The sequence below is a fragment of the Talpa europaea genome (genome assembly GCF_964194135.1).
Source record: "Talpa europaea genome assembly, chromosome: 3".
Classification (NCBI taxonomy): Eukaryota; Metazoa; Chordata; class Mammalia; order Eulipotyphla; family Talpidae; genus Talpa; species Talpa europaea.
Window position 1 is genome coordinate 123326068 of NC_140069.1, and position 26772 is coordinate 123352839.

Here is a 26772-nt window from a genome sequence, read left to right on the forward strand (position 1 = left end):
TTCACCCGCACTCCGCGCGCCGCACCCCCGCGCCCCGCCCGGGCCGGCCACCTCCACGCCGGGCCGGGCGGCCACTTCACTCCGCGCCGCGCTCCTCCCGCGGCGGCCGCAAAGTTTCGGCGCCGCCGCGCGCGCTGGGGCGGGTGTGACATGTGTCAAATTTCGGTTCGGCGGCGGGGTCGCGTGGCGGACCCGACTTCCCCACTTGTTGTTCCCTTTTTTATTTTGCTTTGCGACTGGGGTGGGGGGGAGGCGAGAGAGGGGAGCAGGCTGTTGGCTCGCGGCTGGTTTTTAGTTTTGAATATGCAAAGTGTTGCCTCGTCCGGGGAGCCGGCGGCCGAGGAAAATGTGTGTCGAAACACCAGATGTGTGTTTGTTTACGCTTATTTTTATTGTTTGTTGTCTCTTCCTCTTCCTCCCTTCCCCCTCTCCCCCGGGAGGAGAAACTCAGTGAAAACATCTGGCGGTTGAAAGCACACACTTTATTGATCCAACTGCTGACCTTTATTGACTCAGTCAGGCAAGTGCGCGCGTCTCCGCTCTAAGTTAGGCATCCCGCGTCCTCGCCAAGTACTTCTCTGGGCACCCAGAGAGGGGAGAGGGGACCCTCGCGTTTCTCCCGGGAAGGGGCGCCCGGCCCCTGGCGACGCTTCGGGACCCTCGCGCACCCCCTGCCCGCGGGGCGCGCGAGCCGCCGGACCCGGGATCTGCCCTGCTCCGCCTCGGTCCGCTCCGGAAGGTCTCCCCACTATGGGTGGCTCTGGGGTGACCTCGCGCCTCGAAGTCCTTCTGGGAGGGCTGGTGGGAGGGGCGCAGACACCTTCCGAGAAAGGGGGGCGCTTCTCGGCGGCCTTTTACCTGCAAGTGCGCCGAGGCCCCCGGCCAGAGGAGGGCGGCCGGGCTCGCGGGGTTGACTCTGCCCGGGGGCCCAGAGCCCGGCCCGACGCCGCTTCGCGCTCGCCGGGGCGCACGTGTGGAGGTGGCCGCGCGGCCTCAGCCTGGCCCTTTGGGTGGCCGCGCGCGCCGTCCGCGCGTCTTCCGCGCGCCGCTCCCAGCCCCTCGGGCCCGAACGCGCCCTGATGCCCGGCCCCGGGGCGAGTGTGGGTGCGGACCCTAGCTGGCCCCGGAGCCGGGGTCCCCGCCGGGCAGGGAGGAAAAGTTGCGCCTCTTTCCTCAGACCTGGCTCGGCGAGGCGAGGTCGCGGGTACCTGGCGCCCGCCGAGACGCGCCCGGGGAGGAGCGGGCCGGGCACACGTGCGAGTCGGGGGCAGTTGAGAGCCGAGCCAGAGCGCCCTGGCGGGGGGACCCGTCGGCAGAGGCTGAACCCGACACCGCTGGAGAGGCTCCTCGCCATCCGGAATCCCCGAGAAACCTCTCTGTATTTGTTTATTCAGCTTTTTAACCAACAGACTTAAACCGTTGATTGGAAGGCTGCTGTCTGTAACGCGCCGAGCCCCCCCCCCCCCACACACACACCCCATTCTCTCTCACCACGTGTTGCAATCCGTCAGTTTCTTGATCTGGAGGATTGCTCCTCGAGTAGTGCTTGCTCCCAGGTGGGCAGACATTGGCGACTTGAGGTGCGCAGAGTGGCCTGGGTGAGTGCTCAGAATGGGCTGGAGGGAAAAGGAGGGTGTGAAAGACCTGGGGGAGTGTGTGGGGTGTGTGCAGATAATCTCATCATGGATTCAGAAGTGCTTAAAGAGCTACCTCCCCAACTTGCCCAGAATCTACTTGGAAGAGTAATTAAGTAGGAACAGGTAAGTTGAAGGGGAGAAAGTGACGCCCTGGTGTCAAGTAGCTAAGTGGACTTTTTCCAACTGGAAGTGTTTGGATTAACTTTTCCAAAACAAAAAAAGTTTGCCTTGAAGGCACTCTCTGCACCCTCTTTTAAACTCCAAGAGTGAGGTTAGGCAGTCGTGGAGACAGGAGGGGTGTGTTGACTAGCAAGTCTCTGTTAGAGGTCAAAGCTGAAGTAAAGATGTGCTTTCAGATATTTTCGTCTACACTGTTGCGTTGTGGCGTACCTCGGGAGATGTTTTATGTGGTCAAGGGGCCTGCGTATCTTTACTGTCATTATGAGTTACGCTTAAGTGTATTCTCAATGTACTGGCATTTTAAAATGCAGTGTTGGTGTAAGGCAGCTGAACACAATTAATTTACATTTTTGCTAGATTTGCATATACGTAAATAAAGTGGCTATAACGTTTTATACACTAAGATCAGTAGTTTTATAAAATTTCACTTCAGCTTTAGAACTTTTAAGAATCCTCCTTCTTCCCACCTTCCCTTGTCTCTCTCTCCCCCTGTTGTTTCCTTTCTCCCATCCTTTTTTATTACTTAACTAGACCCATATTCTGTAGTTCACTTTAGTACTTCCTTCAGAAACTATTTAATTGTTACCTGAAATTAAATCAAAGAAATGTTTGATTTTGATTGTTACTAACTTTTAAAGAGACTAGAAACTTACACATTCCTGTAGGTGAGAGAGGTCACTCAATTTAAAAAGATCATCTTCAAGTTTACTTTCAAGTCTAAAAATACAAGCAATTTAAAGGGAGTAATTTTTATCTTTCAATTTAAATCAATATAACCAATGTTTTCCTTTTTGTTCACAGATTACTAAAATGTTAATATTGTACAATAATGGATATTAGAACAGTGTAGCCAAAGGAACATCTGTTCATTATCATTGCAGTTTTGTTTCTTTGCACTGATGATAAAAAGTGTTTTTTCTTCAGAAGTAAAATAACCTCTTATAATATTCTAAAAACCTAAAATAAGGTAAAATTGTTGTATGTGGAACACCATAAATATAGAGGAAAAGGTAAACATTAAATTTGCACATAACCTATAATGAGAACTTAGTACACAGTAATTAAAAAACAAAAACTACTTGCAGAGCTATTATAATTATACTTTATATGAAAATCATTTTATAGATTCTTTTTTGACTCATAGGACATGCAACTGTACAATGAATGTAGACAGACAAATTTAGCATGTATTTTTACTTCAAGAGAAGATCTGAGGGACATGGAGCTTAATTACATAAAAGAGACATTATTTGTAATATTTTAATGGATTTATATCTGTCTCTGCTTCATCACCCTTGTCTGTTTCTTTGTTGGCAGTCTTCTGTTAAATAGATATTAGTTGTGATACTAAGTAGTTATGGAAAACTGCATGATGGAAGTGGTCATGAATTTTCTACCTCTCTCTGAATTTAGATCAGAAAGAGGCCATTGACATGTAAGAAGAGAATGTCACTAAATTCTCTTTACATGATTGTTGCTAGACAAATTGCAAGTCTGGGTGAATTCAGAAATAGTATCAATTCCATACCAGTTACTGAATGCTAATTTTTGGCACACAGAGACTTTTTCCCTTTAACTTTGTAATGGATGGCAGTACTTCTAGTGATAAATGATGGATCCAAAATGTTCTAACCAATACTCAGATTCATACTGCTCTTTGATAGAAGAAAGCCTCTTTCTTAGGTTAGGCCCTATGAGATCTTAAGATTTACATGACTCTTGAAAGTAACCTTATTTATGTTGCTCTTAATTCATAGAGCTCTAACAAAGTTGATCAACTCTAGCTCAGAAAAATTGTTGTTTATATTTTTAAGACTTTTGAAAAAGTAATCCAGGTGCTTGAAACTTTTTTCAGATTACAGTGTTTGTGGTCTGCAGATAATCTAATGCCTAATTTCAATTTTACGTGCCACATTTTACCTCATGTTTTCTTAGTTCAATTTTTTCTTTTAATATATTTGCACTCAAATCATAACACATAGTCTTTATTAAGTAAAATAATTTAAGTTCCTTGGGGGTCCTCCCCCCAAGAGTCTTGGATCATTTTCGTTGCTTTCATATGGATTTATTCTCAATTTTCAGCTGCTTCATTTGTTTTTCAGAATCTCCAAGTGTACCCATAGCTATTTGGTGTTCTTTCTGTTAAATTTAATATCTTAACATAATTAGGAGGATTGTCTAAAAAATACCATTACTTTTATTTTCAAAGCCCAACTTTGTTTTTTTTATTAAATTACAAAGAATATATATATAATAGCATATTCTTTCCTATAGAATATTCATTTTCTGTAGATTTTTTATTAAAATAAATGGTTACATTTGCTTATTTACTTTTGCTTTATCATTACCTGTGATTTATTTCTATATATACGCTTTTGCTCTTATTTCTCCATCCTGCCTCAAATTTTTCTGACAAAGAGAGTAACTTTGGTGAAATATAAAGAAATACTATGACTAAAAAGTTAATATTAGAATATTGAGATATTGGATAGAGGTGTTTTTAGAGACGATTTGGATTGGTATTCCAGACACTACTAATATTAAAATACAAAATTAAATAAATATATATATCATAACTTGTTTTCAGTAGTAATAGTCCTTTAAACTCAGAAAATTTCCTCTAAATAGATGCTTCAATTATTTGCCATTTCCTCAAATATGGTATTAAGTGTTGTCCTAATTATTTTTAGGAGCATAATTTCAATTTTATTACTGGAGTAATTATTAATTTGTTTGTACAGATATTTTTACCTAACAGTCATTTTATAAGCTATTCCATGCTCTTAAAATTAGGTGTACATTTTTGAAGGAGCATGTTTTAATTATTTGCAGCTTATGACTCACTTTGAATCTAATACTTTTTTATTTTATAATTGTGAATTTTGTTTACTCTCTCTAATTTGACTTGTTAATTATTCATTTTTCCAGCTTGCTCTCCATGAACAAATATAATTTTAAAATGTTCTCAGTTTGTATAATTTTACCTGTGACTTTATTGAAAATGCATTTGCTTCATAAATTTTTGTGGGGGCCCACGTTCAGACATTTCAATTCCTCGCTATTTCAAATATGAGTTCTTGGACCTATACTCTGAATTTAATTTCCCAATTAGTTGTATCATTCCCTCTTTCTGGAATCTACCAAGAATCTACACTGTACCTTCCTGTTATATTGGTAAATATGTCATACGGAACTCATGTCTTCATTCCTTTCTGGTGTGGCAACTTATTTTCATTAGCAAGAATGAACAAAATGTAAATGTTGAAAAAGCACATTGCTGTGAAGCAAATGAATCCCCAGGGATTTAAAAGCTCTCAGCACTTTTAGTTTATTAATAATCCCAAATTTCCTTCAGTTTCTATCTTGAAAGGCTTAAAATATACCTTGTGGAAGATAGTGTTGGTTTAAAATTTAAGTTTTTTGTGTTTCTTTTAGAGATCTTTCTAATAGAAGTATAGAAGATTATACCATGAGAATGTTACAAAAAAGAAAAAAACAGGTTAAGGAATTTAACTTTCACATCAATAAAGGATGCTACTAAGATGAAAAGCTCTTTCTATTATTCATTTATTTTCTTCTCAACTTCTGTAGTGGTGTTTTCTGTGAACATTTTTGTATGAATTTAATTTTGTATCATTTTGGTACAAATATACAGCTATAACCATCATTTTGTATCTTTTGCTCAACCTTAAGAAAAAAATAAACTTTCTTAAAGTGTATTTGAGAGGGTAAGAAAAAAAGTCAGTGGTAGACATTTCAGAAAAAGCACTTTAAAGATTTCTCACTGACAGTGAGCAGAAACTTATAGTACACTAATCCAAATAGCTTAACATCTTAGCATATGTAGACTGTCATAAAATCATCTCATTTAAAAAAAAAATCCCTAACATCCTTAAGAACTATTCCTCACCATTACTTCATCCAAATTTAAGTTCCAGGATTTAGTTGATCTATATATCTGTATGTCTGCAGCTAACTCTTCACTTCCTATTTGTCTTCAATTTGTTCCCTTTCTCAGTCTTGTGAGGCAAAAAAAAAAAAAAAAAAAAAAAAAAGGAAAGAAAAGAAAAAAAAATGTTTTACACATTTGGTTAGTACAATCACTGCTATCAATATCATCTCTTTCTTCAACTGCTATAATAGCTACTTAGTTGATCTTCCTCCTTCTCCCTAGTCACCAACAGTTTATTCTTCACATAGCTGGATGATCTTTTAAAATTTTCTCCTGATTATTCATTCTTGCATAAACTGTGCAACAACTCCTATGTCCCTTAGAGTAAAAGATAAGGACCTTACTTAAGTCCACATTATTTGCCTCCTGTTTCGTATCTGTCATTACTTCCTAATGTTTTTCTCTAATGCATTCAACTCTAGATTTACCACCTTCTTTGATATTCCCCAAAGCAGGATAAGCTGAGTCCTGCCTCAGGTATCTTCAGTAACTTTAGGTCTTTGCTCAAATGTATCCTTACAGAATCCTTCTCTGACAGTTTCAGATAAAACATCAAATCCTCACTAAGGCCTATCACCTTTATCATACATAGTTTTTCTTCATAGCACTATCATAAACAATTGCAAATACTGTTTATTTATCCTCTGTTTCCCATTCCATCGAGTTCAGGGATTTTGCTTTGTTTTCTGTTCTACCCCAATGCTTTATTCTTGGTAGAATCTGTAAAACTAAGTGTTAAATGAAGAAATGAGTGACTCTTTGGAGGCCCAAGAAGTTACTTCCATTAATGTCATTACTTCATTTGTTTTTTCCTGCAGCTAAAATTGGCTTTCACCTTATTTTTCATCTTACCCTTATTTTAAACTAACATATTTGAAAAAACTGTTCACTGTTACATTGGCCAACATATGGCTCTTAATTCAGGTGGATATACTTCCAGTTAAATTTTGTATATCTCTTTTGTATTTTTGACTTATGGAACAATATTAAATTTAACTTTTAAAAATTGTGAGTTGATGTTCATTTTTGGACAAGAAATAGGCATAGCATAGGTGTTTTTAATGTCTACACTATGATTACTACATGTGGGTATCACATATAGTTGACCCTGAGTAGCAGAAAATTCCCATATAATTTTTTACTCCCCTAACACTTAACTATTTAACGCCCTTGTTATCCATGGGGAGTTGTTTTCAGGATCCCCAGGGATCTCAAAATCCCAGGATGCTCAAGTCCCTTACAGTCAGCCCTCCTTATAACATATTTCTTGTTTTCACATGCTCGGATTCAACCACTTGACATAGTGTTTGGTTGAATCTGTGAATGCACAGTCCATAAAATGGAGGGGCCAGTGGTATTCATTGGAAACAATTTATAAGTGAATTTGCCAGCTCAAGCCCGAGTTGTTCAGGTGTCACCTGTATGTTTGGAATTGTGGGGAGAGATGAAGAAAAGTGGGTCAAGTAAAGAACTCTTCTGAAAACCTTTAGAGTTAGATGGATTTACTTTGCACTGGCACGTATACCGTAAGTTTACAAATTCTTTTTTCTCTCCTTAGGTGTCTAACCTTAAACAGAACAGACTGAAGATTTATGTTTCACTAGAAAGTCTGTCTTCCCAAATTAAAAATTCCTCTTTAGCTTGCTCAAATTGCTTTTAGACACCTACAGCTAAGGCATGAATAAGTAATACAGCTCTTCATTTAACACTACACAAATATCTAAGTACTTTCTTTTAAACCTAATATTCTCAAGATCTCCATCTCACATAGTATGACACATACTGTATATATCTCCATCTCACATAGTATGACCATTTTAAAAGTTTGCATTAATTTGCTAAGTGATTTTATTTAAAATGTCTTGAGGATAGAGAAACGAGTTTATAATCTTTTCTATCGATAATGAAGGTGATCTCTTTCTCTACCCATTTTCTTTTTTTTTTAAGATTTATTTGTTAATGTACACAAGAACTGGGGTACAGGCCAGAGGTGCAGGGGTTGAGAGGATTCACTAGAGACAGTGGGGAGCAGAACAGGTGGATCTACTGAAATACACTGCTGAGGGGAGCATCAGGTGAGATAGGTCTGCTGCACCATGTGGGTAGCATCCTGGCAGGGATGGAGGTGAGATAGAAGAGGTCTGCTGCACCATGTGGGTAGCATCCTGGCAGGGATGGGGGTGCAAACTCACGCTGCTGTGGCTGCTATTAGCTTCATAGTGCTGAGACTTAACCCCTTGACATTGTGTTTAGATAGAGGGAGGCCTTCTATCCATTTTCTCATCATTATCTTTCCCTCTTCTCCAAAATGAATTAGTAGATCTTTCCAAAATAATTCTAATATTATACCACCACTGAATCGGAGGCCATGGAAAATTCTGAAGAAAGGCAGGGTGGGATTTTATTACATAATTATCCCTCTCTTCCATTTTGAAAAAAATACTAACCACACCTTCTGGTCTACTTCTTCTGCTCCTTAGATCTCAGTGCCCTCTTGTTGCCATCTGGCTCTTCTAAGTCCCATTGTGTTCTCCTTTTCTTGTTCCAAGTAGGGAATTTTTTTTATTAAAGGACTTCTCTGGTGGTAATAATACTGATGCATATAAAGACAAATCTATCTGGAAAGTGCAATTACTACCCCAAATAGTAAAATAGCCATCTTGGTCTACTATGCAGAATCCCATAACTCTTAATTGCTAGGAGGCCTGCAATCTGGTGTGGTTTGTTTGGTAGTTGGTTTGAGCAAGCCTTATGTGTGCTATTGCTTGGGTCATTGTCTCCAAAATTAAAAAGAGAGTGGCTTAACTTTTAGGTTACTTTCAACTGAAACATTTTATGAAATACATAGAAACAAGTTTGAAACTATGAATATGTTCTCTCCTTACTATGATGAATGCACATATAACAAAGAATGGCAGAAAAAGATACTTCCTAAAATAAAAACAACAGAAATTAACATAATAATTACCACAAGTAACTGCTTAGGAAGCTAAGGGAGTACAATTGAAATTTAGGAGATTTTATGTTCAGTTGTCTTAGCCTACTAAGTATGTTTATATCACTTGCCCCCTTCTTAGTCTGGAATGAACCCTCCATTTATTTAAACAGAATGCTGAAACAAGGAGAGGATAAAGTATAGTGCATGCGGTATGGATAATGTTAGGGTTAAGAAGAAATATGAATGGCCACCTGATATTTTCTTCCTGAAATACCTATCATTAACATTCCACAAATACTGATTTATTCACAATATTGCTTTGGTCCCTATGCCCATTCATGTATTTGCTTTTGATGGCACGGATCCAGAAATAAAATGTGGATTTGGATAAACTGCTTGATAAACTTTGTCTTTTTTTAAGATTTATTTATTTATGCATAGAAGAACTGGGGTATAGGCTAGAGGTGCTGGGCTGAGAGGATTCACCAGGGACAGAGTGGTGGGAAGAATAGGCAGATTGACTGAAATGCACTGCTGAGGGGAGCAGCGGGTGAGACAGGAGAGGTCTGCTGTGCCAGGTGAGTTAGCTCCCTGGCCAGGGATTGAACTTGTGCTTCAGTGGGTAAAGATAGCTTCATAGTGCTGCGACTTAACCCCTTGCGCCACCAGATTATGGACTGCATACTCAAAAACATAAATTTTTAGAATACAGATAAAATGTTGGGCTGCCAACTGATCCAGTCTATGCATTCTGCTACATTAGATGAAAATCCAACCCCCCAACCTATGTATACAATTTATATATTTGCTGTGGTATACAATCATTTATTTATTTTTGAAGATTTATTTATTTATGCATACAAAATCTGGGGTACAGGCCAGAGATGCCTGCAGGGCTGGGGGGCAGTGAGAGGATTCACCAGAGGGAGTGGGGAGCAGAAGGCCGACTGACTGAAATACACTGCTGAGGGGAGTAGTGGGAGAGACAGGAGAGGTCTGCTTCGCCATGTGGGGTGCTCTGTGGCTGATGGGGATCAAACTGTGCTGCAGAGTCTGTGGATTGGGGATTGCTTCATAGTGTGGTGCTTAACCCCTTGCGCCACCAGGGAGGCCCTGTAGTTGATATTTTTGCTGTATTTGGGCTTAAAGGTAGTGGCACATAGGATATTTTGCCTCAAACCCCTTGAGACATCTTTTTTTTTTTCACTTGGGAACTGCTAAAAAAATTTAGAGCCTCATGTTTACCATTCCTTACTGCTTTACTGCCTATCTCAACTGACCCCATCTCAAATGCCAAGTGTATAGAGCACATCAAATGTGCCCTCCCTTCCCCATGCAAAGTATGATACTTTCCCCTATTTTTGATTGCTTTCCATGAGGCAGTTAGCCCACCTTGAAGACAAACTGGGGAGCAACAACAGAAATTTTTTCTTAGAAGCTAGGGTATTTATAAATTGTTTTATAAATTAGTTTTAATAGTGTTTCATATTTTATATCAATATAAATATATTTTATATAACTATAAAATATTATATATATAAATATGTAAATATATTTTATATAAATATGGAATATTTTACATTTGATATTTATAGTGTTTTATAATTTTAGGACTTTTTAATATTTATTTATTTATTTATACAAGCACTGGGTACAGTCAGAAGTGCGGGAGGGTGAAAGAATTCACCAGAGCCAGAGCAGGGAACAGAACAGGCAGGCTGACGAAATACACTGCTGAGGGGAGCAGCGGGCAAGATAGGAGAGGTCTGTCGCGCCATGTGGGACCCTCACTGGCCAGCCGGGGATCGAACCGGTGCTGCAGAGGCTGCCGGCGGTTTCGCAGCCCAGTGCTCAACCACTGCACCACCAGGGGAGGCCCTATAATTTTCGTTATAATAGTTTTGTAAGCTTGCCAACAATCGTATTTCAATACATTCTACCTTGTTATATGTTATAAAGAATGCATGTTCATGTTACTAGATCTAAAGTTCAGTTGACAGTCAAGCTTTTTGTTGTTCCAAATAAAATAATTTAAATCCATATTTTCTTGAACCGTTTGTGATAATCCTTTACTTCCAGGAGTGAGCTTTTAAGTTGCCCTCTTATCAGTTCTAATTCTCTGCATTTTGTAAGTTTTCATAACATCACTGTAGCCCTATGTGTGTATTTCACAAACAGAAAAGGCAATGAAATTTGTTATTTCTAATTGGTATTTTACATGTCTATTTTCTTTGCTATTCCCCTAATTGTGTTCTGAAAATATCTCATTCCCACTGGGCTGAAACAATGCCAAATTCTAAAATATGCTAAGTACATGTTGACTCATATTTTTACATTAAATAGTATAGTGATTTTAAGGGCTTTTTTATTTTGAGAGATAACTTGCTTTTCTAGCTCAATAAGATCAAATTTGAAGTGCAAATGTACAATAATAAAGTTATAATAAGCTATGAATACATAAATAATAAAAATATGTACTGTTTTTAATTAGAATTATAGTCTTATTAGAGGATATTCTAAAAATAGAATGAATAACTTTATTTTTTCATGTTAACTATTCATAACTGAAAATGCGTTTGATTATTTCAGTAGAGCTATTTGACATTTCATTTCATTTTAAAATAAGTTACTGTTTACTATGTTGTAGAAATGATCCTGATAATTTGCTTACAATATTTAGTTATACATGTTTTCCATTTTTTCAGTAAAGATAATTTAGACAGTGAAATCCTCCCCATTTTATTGTAAAAGTTCTGTGTATTTTGACAGGCATATATAGCTGTGTAATCACCAAAACAATTAAGATGTACCCTCCCAAAACTTCCCAGAGTCCACAAACTATTTATTCAACCCCTTCTCCTTACTCTCCAATGTCAGGTAACCTTTGATATGTTTTCTGTTCCAATAGATTTTTTTTAATAAGATTTATTTATTTATTTATTTATTTATTTTAAAGATTTATTTCTTTATACAAGCACTGGGTACAGTCAGAAGCATGGGAGGGTAAGAGAATTCACCAGAGCCAGAGCAGGGAACAGAACATGCAGACTGACGAAGTACACTGCTGAGGGAAACAGTGGGCGCATCAGGAGAGGTCTGTGCGCTATGTGGGACCCTCACTGGCTGTCAGGCGATTGAACTGGTGCTGCAGAGGCTGCAGGCAGCTTCGCAGCCCAGCGCTCAACCACTGCACCACCAGGGAGGGGAGGCCCTTTTCCAGTAGTTTTTTCTTTCAAATCTATCCCTATAAATAGAAACATACACTGTGTAGGCTTTGGGGTCAGGCTTATTTCACTAGACATGATGCCTTTGAAATTCATCTATATTGTTGTCTTTATCATTTTTGTCTTTGCATGCTGTGGTTGCTTGCCATAATTTCATTTGAGTTTGGAATTCTTTGATTTTTTTCCATTTAAATATATTTTTATATAACCTGAAAATTTGTTTTGACTTATAAACAGTTGTTTAGCATAAAAACAAGATGAGGGCCTCCCCGGTAGCAGTGCTTTGATCCCGGGCTGCTCCCCGGACACCAGAGGAGGGTCCCACATGGCGCGCAGACCTCTCCTGCTGCCCGCTGCTCCCCTCAGCAGTGTACTTCAGTCTGCCTGCTCTGCTCCCCTCTCGGGCTCTGGTGAATTCTCTCACCCTCCCGCCTTTCTGACTGTACCCAGTGCTTGTATAAATAAATAAAAATAAATCTTAAAAAAAAAGATTAAAAAAATAAAAACAAGATGAGACTTTACTGATTAATCATTTCTAAGAATTAACCTGGGGTCTTTACCATAGTTCTGTATTTCCAATCTCACTGCAATCCTGTTCTCTCTCCTGCTCTCATACTTGCTTTCCTTGTTTCCATAGGCATTTTCTGTTCATGTCTTTACACTTTGTCATGTTTTCAGAAGCTATAATACCATTCAGGTAACTAGTTCTTAAAGGCGAGAATAACTCATTACCCATTGTTTAATAATCTTCATTCACTTATTTCTTCATGCTTCCATCACTGATCATCCTTCAATTTCTGTAAATGGCAAAATAAATAAGAAGGATCCAAGAATCCCAGATCTGAAAGAAGCATTTTAGAACATGAAATTGATTTTCAATCTCTCTTCCAACCGATTTGGGAGATGAGGCTGGGGCTTGTTTCCAGGAGATTCCATCAAATTGCCTATAACCTGAAGTGTATGGAAAAAGGAATAACCAGAGAGACAGATAAGTCAGGTGGACTGCTAAAAAACACTTTGTCAGTTAAAAGGTATAGGTGGGCTGAAATGGAATGGAAACCAGGGAGGCAAGACAGGAGTGAAAATAGGTAAGAAATATGTGTAACTTTCTGTGGGTTGACATTTTTATAGATACATGTGCATGTAAAAGACATCTGAGTGTGAAGGAGACAATCCCAATTACCATAGTCCTGACTACTGGCTTTAGAAAATTTCCATGAATCAAGAACTTGTTATCTTAACATCCACCATTTAAATTTGATAGAAAAGTTCTTCCTTACATTGGATTGAAATCAGTTAATTAGTCATTATCTCTAACTCTGCCCTTTGGATTCACATGGAATATTTCACCTAGAAAACTTTGCAGATGTTTGAAAAGTTTTTATCCTCAGTAAATCTTTTCTTTCTCAGGCTGAAGAAATTAAACTTCTTCAGATATTCTTAATATGCTAGAGGGATTCATTTCACCCTTCACAGTTCTATCTACTTTCCTCTGTGTATGTTTCTGTTTTCCAAAATTACTCTTTAAAAATGCTTGCAGAGCTAAAATACTGCATCATAAGTGTGGTCTGTCTAACAGAGAACACATTAAAAAACTTATCTGCATGTCTTTCTAAACTAATAGCAAATTCATTTTGGTTATGTTACATTGTTACTGGATTTAATTCATTTTATATCAGCTACAATCACTATGCAATATGAGTGGTTTGTTTTTAAAATAGGATTATGCCTGCATATTGTAAAACTCTAATTCATTTTATGTTTTAATATATAATTTGAATAATTCATTTAAAAAATAATATTTGCATGCAGTTAAATTTGATTTTTAAGTTATTTAGCATGTCAATATTTTAAAGCATCTGTGTTAGCAATCATGTCATCCATAATTTTGTTTAATATACTTCTATAGCTCCATTCAATTATAAATGAAAATACTGAACAGAGTAGGGGTAAGAATAGAGCCTTTTCTAATCTAGTGAAGATGAATTTTTTGACTTATCATTAATCCTTTGAATGTGATTATTTACCTACCTATATACATTTGAAATTAATCATAATTAATATTATATTAGTAGCTGGCATTCATTGAATAGTTACTTAAAGTAGGTACTTTTCTAAGCAATTCATGTGTATTAATTTAATTTTCATAATACCATTATAAGGAGGTACTGCTATTTCTCCATTTTATGAGTGGAAAAATGAAGTCACAGGTTTCTAGAACTGTGAAGGCTGAGATTTTACCTTCTGTGCAAATTAACAAATTAGGCAGCCACTGTTTTGTGGGTGCTTGTGGAAGACACAAAATGTCTGGATCAGACAAAGGACTTTATTACCTATGGTACAGTAAACAGATTGAGCTTCATGTTTGTTTTGGCTACTTTGTCCCCCAAGGCCCACAAGGTCTCTCTAGAGTGGCTCAGGTTGACCAGGCCCTCTGCGTGAGTTGTATCACTGATAAGGAACTGTAAGTTTAGGAACTCCAAGGTTTTATAATGGACTATGAAGAAAGTTGCCCTTTGTTCCAAGTGGAGCTATTATCTCTGTTTTCCAAGCCTATTTCCTATACAAAATCCATGAGAAAACAGTCCAGAGAAATGGCTACCAAATATGAAAGAGGAGCAAGTTTTCTGTTTGTTTTAAGGTGAAAGGATTCTAGTAAATGAAGATTAGTGACCTTGACACTATTCCCCAATGAAATTCTAGAATGGATTATAAAACACATGGCTTATGAGCACTTGTTTTTAAAAACCAATCATGGATCTGTTAAAAAATAAGCTAAGGGGTCTCCCTGGTGGCTCAGGGGTTAGTCTTTTGAATTGTATTCAACAGTTAAAAAAGAAGGGAAAGCTATTCTTATATATCATGGACCATCAATTTACCAGGCTCAGGGCAAAACAGAAGCATCAGGACAGACAGGTAAATGAGTCTTGGAGTATCACAATTAGCACAGGCTACTTTAACCATCAGTCAAAGCTTTGGAACAACCCAGGGATTTTTAACATATTCTCTGATAAATAAGGGTTGAGATAGGTCAGAGTACTAGGGTACAATTTGATGAATGAAGGATTTTGCTAGAAGGGAAAATTTGAAAACTTATCACATCAGGAGTGTCAGTCAGAATGGCAACTTAGAGTTGTTTCTATGCCTTTTGTAAAGAGATTCTCCTATATTTACTTATGGTGGTTCTTTAGCAAGTTTTTTCTTTAATGTATTCTGGTATTTATATATTTTAAAAATAACTGAAATTGGCCTTGAGGAGTCTGTCTAGGGCAGTGTTTCTGTTCTTCTTTTGATGTAAACTTTATAGATGACACAAAACTAACTGGGGGAACTGGAAGGATGGATGGAAAGAACTGAAAATGAGGAATAGTAAAGTTTTTTCCTCAATATGTTTTTCTTTCTTGCTGTGTGCAAACTGTTTTTGACTCTTTGAAAAAAAAATCTCCAGAATACACATCTTTATTTTTGACAAGAGGACTGATTTCAGTTAATATTTGTTACTTTATTATATGGAAAAGTCCTAAATTCAGCTTCATTTTCTGCTTTTTCTTAATTTTAATCTGTTGTACTTCCACTAGTCAACATTTTGAATAAGCAGTTTGTAATTTTTGATTTACAACTATCCGTAATACCTATTCCTGCCACCATCTCCTTTTGAATTTATTTTGAATTTTTCTTGTTTCCTTTGACCTAAAGAAACTTATGTGTACTCTATTATCATTTTAAGAATCAGATAAAACACAATTCTATCATATTTGCATTCCCTCAGAATTATATGAATCTTATATTTCTGAGTTTTAAAAAATTTTGGTTCACTGAGGTGCTTGACATTGGGTTGAATGAAAGCCCACTTTGTGGTGTCATACATACATGATACTTTTCCAAAGTCATGGTCAGAATCAATTTCAGAAAGGAGGTTTTAAAATAAAGCATAAAAAATACAAGCAGATCACTTTTAGACTTAAGACAACAATAAATGAAATATTTATGAGTCAGAGCTTGGCTGTATGAGAAAATACAGACAAGCCTGTGGTTTCATTACATTACTTACAGTATTTGTGTGACCTAAAAAACCAAAAAGTGCAAAAAGACCTAATGCAATCAGGTGTGGGGGCTGCTGAGATGGGCATAGATAATGACTATTATGATCTTCGTCAGAGTGAAGTTCTCTCTTTGCTTTTTTGAAAATGTTAGTGGAGGATGAAGAAATGCAAATAGAGGTAAAAAATATTTTTTGGCCTTATGGAATATGTAGATTTAAGAAAAAAATAATTGAAAAATGTTTTCTATGCATATTTGTGATATTTATTTCCATAGCTATATTATTACTTTTCTGTTTTTTCTAAAAGAACATTTAGTTATTCTAACTAGTATTGACTAATTTAAATTACAATATGTGGTGGTGAAAGTTATATTCAGTGTGTTTTTGATGTGGTAGTTGAATTTCCCTATACATAGTGCCTAAGTATTTTATGACAATTTAAACTAAATATAGTTTTACTTGAAGAACTCATATGTTATTGCTCAAAAATAAAGTTATTCAAATAATGAGTTTTAATAAGTTTTAATAGAAATTTAAAATGTTGTGGATGATGCTGTTGAGGAAATATCTTATAGATAAAATGTAAATAAGTGAAAAAAAATTTGATGATTTTGCTACACACAAGAAATTTGCCGTTAGCCACAAGGATGGAATTGGAGGGGATTATGCTAAGTGAAGTAAGTCAAAAGGGCAAAGGCATACACTTCCTTATTATTTTGCTCATATATGAAATAGAAAGAAATAAAACAAAGTAACAAAACCAAACTAAAACAAACTCTAGTAATCTGATTGCAGAATTGAAACTACCAGCAGAAGGGAAGTGAAGGGAGGGACCCAGTAGACTATGTTGGAGGATTATTGGTACATTGATGATGGGTATGGTGTGTTAATGTAATTTGAAGATATATGAACCTATATCCCTAAGTCACATACAGTTTTGTAAACCAATATTACCACAATAAAAATAATGCTATTAAAAAGAGAGTGACTAGGGAGAAACTGTTAAAATGTTGATTTTCAGGTCCAGCCTAAATTATTCTGATCTGATTATTACTAGCTCTGGAGAGCGACCACAAATCTGCATTTTTTAGAGAATATCCTTCATGATACAAATAAGGTGATAGGAAGATCACACTTTCAGAAGCACTAAGGTAAAATTTGCATAGCATTTCTAAAGATTTTTTTTTCCCAGAGAAATAGGGAATTGAAATAGAATCCAAGTTTTACTGGTCATCATAAAGAATTGTGATTTAGAATATAAAGTATATAACAACTCCTATAAGAATAAATTCATAACCTCTAAGGTTATAGCAATGTTTTCACCTACTTCCATTATTTTTGTTGATTCTATGAACATTACAAGTTTTTATAAGTAATATAAAAATAGTCCACAATTTCACATAGATAAAACAATTTAAAGGACAGAGTGTATACTATTAACTTTCTTTATTTTTTATTTTATTTTTAAAAGATTTATTTATGCATATAAGAACTGGGGTACAGGCCAAAGGTGTGGGGGGTGCAGGCCAGAGACAGAGTAGGGAACAGAACAGACAGGCTGACAAATACATTGCTGAGGGGAGCAGCGGATGAGTCAGAAGAGATCTACTGTGCCATGTGGGTAGCTCCCTGGCAGGGGATCAAATTCGTGCTGCAGTGGCTGCAGATAGCTTCATAGGTTCCTTCTTCTTCTTTTTTTTTTTAAATGATTTATTTATTTATGCATACAAGAACTGGGGTATAGGCCAGAGTTGTGGGGGGTGAGAGGATTCACCAGAGACAAAGTGGGGAACAGAACAGGCAGATCAACTGAAATACACTGCTGAGGGGAGCAGAGACGACACAGGAGAGGTCTGCTGCACCATGTGGGCAGCTCCCTGGCTGGGGATTGAACTTGTGCTGTGATGGCTGTGGGTAGCTTCATAGGTTGCTTCTTAACCCCTTGTGCCACCAGGGAGGCCCTTAACTTCCTTTAAAATAAGACAAAGAAAGGGAGAGAGAGAGAAACAGAGAGAGATTTACTTAGATATAGGTAGAGTTCGTTGTGTATGTGTTTCCTTAGAGTCTGGGGCATTTAAATTTGTCATCTCATGTAAATTTATGTCCTGACATTTAAATTTATTTTTGTCTTTGTTGAACTCAGTTTATACGTTATCATAATGGTTGTTTTAAAATTACACAATAAAATGAGTATTTGGAAATTATCTGAAGAATTCAGTAAGTCTTTCTCAGTGAAATGTATTTGAAGTCCAAATAGTTTTCTATAGTTTGTCAGTTGTCTATTTGGAATTGAGAATAATCCTTCCATAGAAAAAGAATATTCTAAATAATAATTGAGTTGTGATGAGAAATTGATAGAAATTATATTCTAATGTTAGTAAGAGAAAATCAATATTTATTATATATTTTAAATGTTTATGATTGGCATATCCTAGATTCTGACACTCTTCCCAGTCAGCCAAAGGTAGTTTCTTACTTTGCAAATTCTTCATCTCCTCGGAAAATCCCTTAATCATCTCTTAATCATTTCCCTGGGGAAATGGATCATCTCACATTTTCCCCTGAGTTGACAGAAGGAATTTATAATCTGAAGTACAACTGGGTTTGGACGTGGGCTAGACACTTGAATATGAAGTTCTAATTTTATAAGACAGCTGATGAACAAAGAATAAGAATAGGAAATAAAGGAAGAAGGAGACAAGAAAGATTACCTTGTATTTTAGTAGTAGTAGGCATGCTGCCTGGACTGACTTGGTATTTAGTTGAGGCAAAAGGAAAGTGGTTTGGCCATCTTGAGAATGCTTATGGTGCAGTCCCTGGGTTGAGCAGGAAGCTAAAACCAGAACATACATGTCCTTAATCCCTCACCTCAGAGCATTCACTCTCTCAACAAGTCATAATAAAACAAACAAAAAAGGAATGAAATGATCTATTTATTGCCCAATATACACATCTACCCACACTTCTGTAATGACCTTACTGTGAACACTTAAATAGCAATGTTAGGGTTTCATATTTGTAAAACATTCCATGGCTGATAATGGCTCTTTTATATCTAATTGGATGCTTGAACTAAATCTATAAGTTAAGTAAGTCACATATTGTACACTCTTTGCAGATAAGAAAATTAAAAAAATTATTATTTATTCAAGGTTATGTGACTAGTAAATAGCAAAACTCAAAAGTAAGTGAGAAATTTCCCTCTCACTGTCTTGTAGGCTCTTCCCTCTGTATATATCACACTGCTTCTCATAAATCGGGCATCTGAATCTTCACAATGCCTGTTAACTGCCTGGAGGATGAAGGCGATGTCTTCAATTTCTCCTGTTGCTGTTTGTAGTCTGAGTGCTCACAGTGAAGCCCCAGCAGGAATATTTGTTAACTGAGAAATGGGTTTGACATCATGGCAAGAGGAGGACTTGGCATTAGACAGAACAAATCCCAGGCTCAGCCATATGCTGGCTGTGTGATGTTGGGCAAGTTGTTTGATCCCTGAACCTAATTTTATCATCTATATAATATGGTGAAAAATTCTACACAGCAGAAGTTCTGTGTGAATTAAAAATAGTATTCATAAAGATCCCCGATTAGTGGCTGCCACATAGAAAATGCCCACCTTTCAACAACAGCTATGGATCTTACTGCTGGCCTTTGTCCTACCGCCTTCCTCATTTTTTTTTTCCTGTGGGAGTGTTTGTTTGCTGTGTTTTGTGTGTTTTTCACCTTAAAAAAATGCAGTGTCAAGGTTTAGAATGGACATCCCATTCTGCCTAGGCAACATCCTCATACCAGACTCTGAATTCTGAGGAACTGGATGCCAGGGAAATACGCAGATCTGTAGTGTTATTCATTTCTTGTCCTCTTTGGTCAGGTAGTTAATTTATAAACAACAGATCCAGGAATACTCTTTAGAGGAAATATCTGACTTCATGGGTGTGCTCAGAAGTCAAAATTGCCTCTGCCTGAACCAGTATACATTTGGAAACTTGAAACCTGAAACTAAAAAATTAATCTTGAATTTTGTTTGTGGTATTTGCAAGTGAAGTTACAATTGTTTATTCATGAAGTTCTCTGAAGCTATTAGATGTGGCAGAACTAGATATTGCCCCATTTTATTTTAAGGTAGTCTCAGTTTTGCATTATTTTATTTTTCATTTTTATCAAAGCCTTGAATCTCATTGGTTAGCTTTAAACATCATGTTTTTTAGATTAATAAAATATATCTTTGGAATGAAAAATCATTTTCTGGAGAAATGTTTTCTGAGCAATCCTATAAATTTCAAAGATTCCTCCTTTTGGGTATGGTATCATTTTGAATTCTCTTCTTAGTATTTTTCTTGCATTCCAATAATGGGTTTGCATAAAATGATTCCCATGTTTTAATTTGGTACGTTAGATGATTTCTTATGCAGGGTCACTACTCTGTTCTGAGGATGTTTTCTTGGGCCTACAAGTAAGCTGGAATTTTACTCTTAAATTGGCAATGTTTTAAATATAGGAGGCCAATTTTCCTGGTTTTGAAATGAAATAATTTTCTATTTTTAAAATAAGGCTCATGAATTACTATTTTTCTATTGGGATCAGAATCTTCTCTTTGTGTCTAATGGCCCTGAGCATTTTATTCTATGATTGTGTGTTCTTCACAGAGTATTCCACTATACTAGCACCCACCATTTCACATGTGCACATTGAGGAAATTAAGTTGAAGATTTCAGAATTTTCTTTATAGGTTTCAGGCACTAAGAAAAAACCAAGGAGGGATATTTTGAAGATACTTTCATACTCAGGTCTCTTTTCTTCAGTACTAGGAAAATGCACTGGATAGCTAGTCAAAGAGGTACAATTCCCTTTCCCATTTATCTGGAAATAATTATTTACTGAGGAGATATGTGCTCAGTGGAAGAAAGGTTTGGCAAATGGTACATATTCTTTAGTTCGTTGATGTTGGGAGCATATGTTAGTGATCCTGTAATAAAAAGCATATGCTCAAACAGTGGTTACTGTGTGTGTGGGTAGGAACTATTCTTATACAATATTATTGTCATGGGCGGGGCTTCATTTTGAATGGTAATGAATTTAAACCAATACACAAGTTCTGTAATGATATTTATGAAGATTTAGTTCAGCCCTAGGAATATGTATTTGTTAAAATATAGAAGCTTGGAATTCGATCGTCCTTTCTTAGAGGTCAGCTTTGGTAAACTTCTAGAGTAAATATATGGTAAAACTAGTAAAACTAGTGTTAAATAATTTGAATGAAGGTAGCAACTAGAGAAAGATAAAGAAAAAACTAAACTACTTAGATATATGCACATTACCTGATGAGTTGATATCATGTGAATTTTGTAACTTTAGGAAATCAAGAACTATGTTAGTCACTATAGAATTCGAAATGCTGTATGCGTTAAATGTTAACTTTTAATTATAAATGTAAGTCAACACATTCATTCACACTTTAGCTCTCTTCTTACAACTTATTTTCACTAAAAATCACTAAGGAGAAAAATTCCCCTAAAATAGTGTGATTTTTAAAAATAAGGTGCATGTATTTATTCTTTTTAACTGGTAAATATCAGAGCAGTGATAGTCTTATTTCATCTGAATGGAAATCTCTTATTTCCATGAGAGCTTTAAGAATTTAGGATTTGAGCATTTGCTGTGGCATATGGTGCATTTTCTGTCCTATTTTGTATACCAGCCCATTAAGAAGAGAAAGTGAAGTAACTAATCTAAAAATAACTCTGCTGTTGGCCTAATTTAACAACAACAAAAAAAGTCTTCTGTGCATAAGTAAAGTTCCACATTTCCCTGGTGGAAAATCTCTGAAGCATTTTGCCACCTATTCACAGAACAACATCTTGTTTGGCGTCATAATTGCAGCCAGAAGGACTATTTTGACTTTTTAATAGTTATTTGTGCTAGCTCTTGTCATTGTGTAAACTTTGTCAGTCCAAAGAGACCCACCTTACCTGATGGTTACAGGTCAGCCACCCCTCAAGTCACATAGGCATGCACATTTTTTTCAAAACACATTCATTTTCATAAAACTTACAATCTTCAATTTAAATTAGTGTTTTAAAAAGTCATATACAAAGTGCATGTTAAAATTAATCACAAGTTTTATAGTTCAAGAGATGTTTACCTATTCAACTCAATTTAAATTGTCGTATTGGACATCTTAAAAATAGTACCAGCTTTTAAGATGGAATACTTTTAATGAGTTTCATCTTTACCTTTTTCTTTGGTGATTTGTACCTTTTTATTTAAATTATTTATATTCTTCAGATTAAAGTTTTAATACTTCTCAGCATCTTCTTGTCTTGTTCATCAAAACACTTGGAGTAGAAACCAGAAGATGATAATTCTTCAAACTTTAAGATTTTAGGCATTTTGAACACTTGTATGATAATACATTCAATACTGATTAGAGGTACAAAGTACATCTATGGAACATCAACAGCAAAATGAGGCAGTTCTTCCTGTTGAGGGAACTAATTGGCCCTGATGTTTTTAAAGGTTTTTGTACTTAAATTCAAAGGAGTTTTTATTCCTTCCATAAGAGCTTTAAGAATTTAGGAGTGAGCATTTGCTGTGGCATATGGTGCATTTTAAATTTTAAAATACTTTTGAATCCTACATAAGCATTCATTCACTGATATGTTGGACTAGTATGAGCTTACAAAACCTGTAAAGGGTATTTTAGCTCTTTAGATAAGATATGGTATAGAGAGAAAAGAAAGTTTGCTAAAGAATAACATGATTGTACTGGAGAAAAGAATAAGCCCTTATTCTATATAATAAATGTTGTCTGAATGCTTACAATATCCATTATAATCATATATTGTATATGTAGTCTGGGACCTTAAATAACTAAGGAATTCTAGCCAGTGTTTATTCCTTTTAAGGATATATTGCTATGGTAGATTGTTAAATTAATGGCCTGCAGTGTATCACTCTTCTCAGTGTCTATACCTTTGCAAAGTCCCCTCTCACAGTGACTCTCGCTTGTGTATGTGGTTGATTTTGGGAAGCAGGACATAAGCAAATGTGATGCACATAGAGAGTTGATAAATGTTTGCATACTGAATCTTGCCTACTTAGATGCTGCTGTCACCATGTGAAGAAGTGGCTTACCTTCCTATAAGATGAAAGACCACATGGTGAGATCTAGCCTGTTAAAGGTCCAGAAGGTCATATGACATCTGCCCTCAGCTGATCTACCTGGTGAATGCAGCTGCATGAGTAAGCCCCCGCCAGGTTAGTAGAGGACCCACACAGAACTCACAGAATTTTGAGATATAATTTGTTATTTAGTCTGTTAAGTATTGGGGTTGTTTATTATGCCGCAATGGCTAAAAGGAACCTACCCAGATACATGATTCATTTAGAAAGTCAAAACAATGAAAGATATCTAACCTAGGACTTAGTGACCTATAGTTAAGATCCTACTTTGTCTCTGAGATTCCTGGTAGTTATGTTGGAATGAAGTAAGTTATAGAATATCTATTTTGAAAAAGAAAGAAGTATAGCAGTTTTCAGAAAATCCTTTTTTTGAACTAAATGTGAAGCTATCCATGGGTGTAATAAGTAATACATGGGGCTGTATCCTTGATCACATTTCAGCAACAGATTTTCTTTCTTATTTCTGTGTAGCCCAAAGATCTGTCATCAAAGCATAGCACTGTGAACTTGATCATGAGAGGGACAAAGGTATATAATACTCTTCTTTATTTCATTATTACATAATTACTTATTTGAATTTAATTATTTCCAAAGTTTCAGTGATGTCTTTTGTAACAATAACTACAAATTTTTTGTTTTTAATTCCTAACTTCTCCCTTATGCTACAGATTCCAACAGTTTTCAGTGCATTTCTTCCTGGATACTCTTTCTTCTGTGACTGTCTTGGTTGAAATGTAAAGTAGTGTGTTATTTCAAGGTTAAATTGTGTTACTTACAGTTCTATGTTGCCTTATAGTTATTGATGTTCAACTTCCAAAATGAACCTAACAGTGATGATTGGTGGACTTGAGAGTGTTTACCTAAATGTTGAAGTTTTATCATTCTAACACTTTGACTTGTATTAGAGAATCAGTGATTGAAAACAGTAACTAAATAAAAATGTTGAAATTATGGAAGAAATAAAGGATAGAATTCCCTAAGCAGTTGAAAATCATAAACCAGTGTGAAACAGACAAAAACATAATGTTTATAATTGTTCTGTTTTCCTGGTGAATGATTGGACACTAAGTATCCATACAGCTTCCTAAAATTCCACTTCAGTATACTTTTCTCCATCTTTTAATACTACTGTGTCTGAGACACTCTCAGCTCTTGTTGACCAAACATAGTATTCTTCCAAAATTTGTTTTAACTATACATATATCTGATATACAACTTTGCCTATTTTCTTTATTCCCCTGCTATATCAGTGCCAAACAGAGCACAGGCACATGGTAGTACATGTTTGCTGAGTGATAGAATGAATTCTTCACAACACTTTAATATTTCTCGTGTAGATTCTTTAACATGACAGCCAGAATGGTGTTTATAAAGCAGTTATTTTCCTAACGTCCCTCCTCATATCCCTTAGGGAAATGAACCAAAATCTTTCAGTTACAAATTTTGGAGTCATAAATTTCAAAATACACACAGTGGCTCCTATAAATCCTGTAGAATATGAGGAGACAACAAAAGACCAATTGGAACAAATTCAGATGCCATTTGCAGAGTGAACCTTGTGACCCTGGGGCCTGTGGGTTGGCCCTGTCCCATGGGTGTGTAAGGTCCTCTGGGGAGTTATCCAGTACTGGGCCAAGGAATCTATTTGGGATTCAGAGTGGCAGAAGATGCAGTTGCAAGTTAAGAAAACTGCCGTCCTTTGTGGCTTATAATGACTTTCTGTACTTTCAGCCATTTTTCTGGACTTGGTTTTTGCTACCTAGAATAAAGAAAAGTCATAAAATACAGTAATAGATGGAATTCAGAAGTGATAAAGGGAAAGGAAGGTTAAGAAGATTAGAATATTATTAAAATTAGAAATCAAATTAAAAATTTGAAAACATTTGAGACATTGAGGGTAGTAGCTATAAAGAAGTTAAAAATGATAGCTATTAATGAGAACAATAGCTGAGAAGAGATTAGGACTACAATTCCAGAAAATAAGGGTAAAAGACTAAAAATGTGATAATTTGAAAAATGAAAGCTCAAAGTCAAGTAAAACAAGCAAAATTAACAGTAAAATATGTCACCTTAAAATTTTAAATGCATAGGGAAATTACTAGTAATTAATGTAGAAGAAAAGTGACTAGCAGCGATGTGAGAGAATTTGGATAGGTGAGTTGTTTTCATAAGAGAATTATCTAAAATTTTGGCCCTTTTGTCTCCCATTACTCAATGGCACATATGCCTTCCACACTCTGCATCCTCTGAATCTCAATTCCCAGCAGATTATCCTTTGGGGAGTACATATTGGGGCTGGGACAGCCTCAACCCAGCTCTGCTGTTTCTTTTTTATAGTGCATATACTCAGTGTAGGTCTCAGCCACTCAGCCATTGCAGTCTCCTGCATCATAATTATTCATCCCCTAAGCCTGGTTGGTGAAACTAATTTTATAGTCTGTAAATGAAAAATCATAATTTGGTTTAACAAATGTAGGTTCTACTTTGGGGCAGGCCACCCTATTTTCCCTTATTTATTATGATAATGTTATAATAATGAGTGCTGAATGCTATCTGGATGCCTGTAATAATATACATTGTAACATATATTGTTACATTGTAACACTAATTGATAAATTAAGATATGTTGTTATCCAGTGTTTATTATCTGTGTTGAGATTAAAACTGGAATCTTTTGAATTCCAGCATAGTTCTCTTTATACTGTAGTATTTTCCCATATTTCCACTTACTGTTTCTTGGGTTCACAGTGGTTGAATGTTTTGTAACATTTATGAATAAGAATGACAAAAAAGAATGTGGAGTTTTAATAGAAATTATGCTCTCATTCCAGATTATGAATGAATTAATAGAGAGTTTATGTCACTCATACTGTCCTTGTGCATAATTTCCTATTCTGTGTGAAATTTGTCATCATTAAACCATGATTTTGAAAATGGGAAAAATTAATGGTTTTCAAAATGACTGAAGATAGAAAAAATATGTGATAAAGCTAGGAACAGACAGGTATACTAAATGACTGGTTATATATCACCCTAGAATTTTTTTGAGTACCTCTTTCTTTACCTAGGCAGAATCAAGCTTTGAAAAGGTCTTGACAGGCACAAAAGTTAATATATTATTTTACTACACCATAAGTACAGTTAAAAAGGTTTGCCCAGAATGCTATAGAAAGACAGAGGAGGGGCAATTATTTCAGAATGAGTGAAGGGAGGGAGAGAGATTTCTCAGAGGAGTACCCTGAATTTTTACAGATAGTATGACTTAGGTACAAAAGTAGGAAATGAAAGTCATGCTGGTTTTTTAGAGCAATGATTCTCAAAGTGGTTGGCCACTGATTGGCAAGAAAGAATATTTTAGAATTAAGTTAATCTCCAAATGCATGCTTTCATTCTCATGAGAAAAATAAACAACACATAGGATTTTACTTTCGTGTATTAATAATGACTACTTTTTACTAATAATCTCAGTTCGTTGAAAAGACTTACTAAAATACAGCATTTGTTACCAACATTCACATTTATACTAGAGTCTACTGAGATTCTAATATTAGAAATTAGAGTGTGATGAAGTACTTGGTTTTTGAGTATATAGACCTAGAAAAACAAGTGACTAAAAT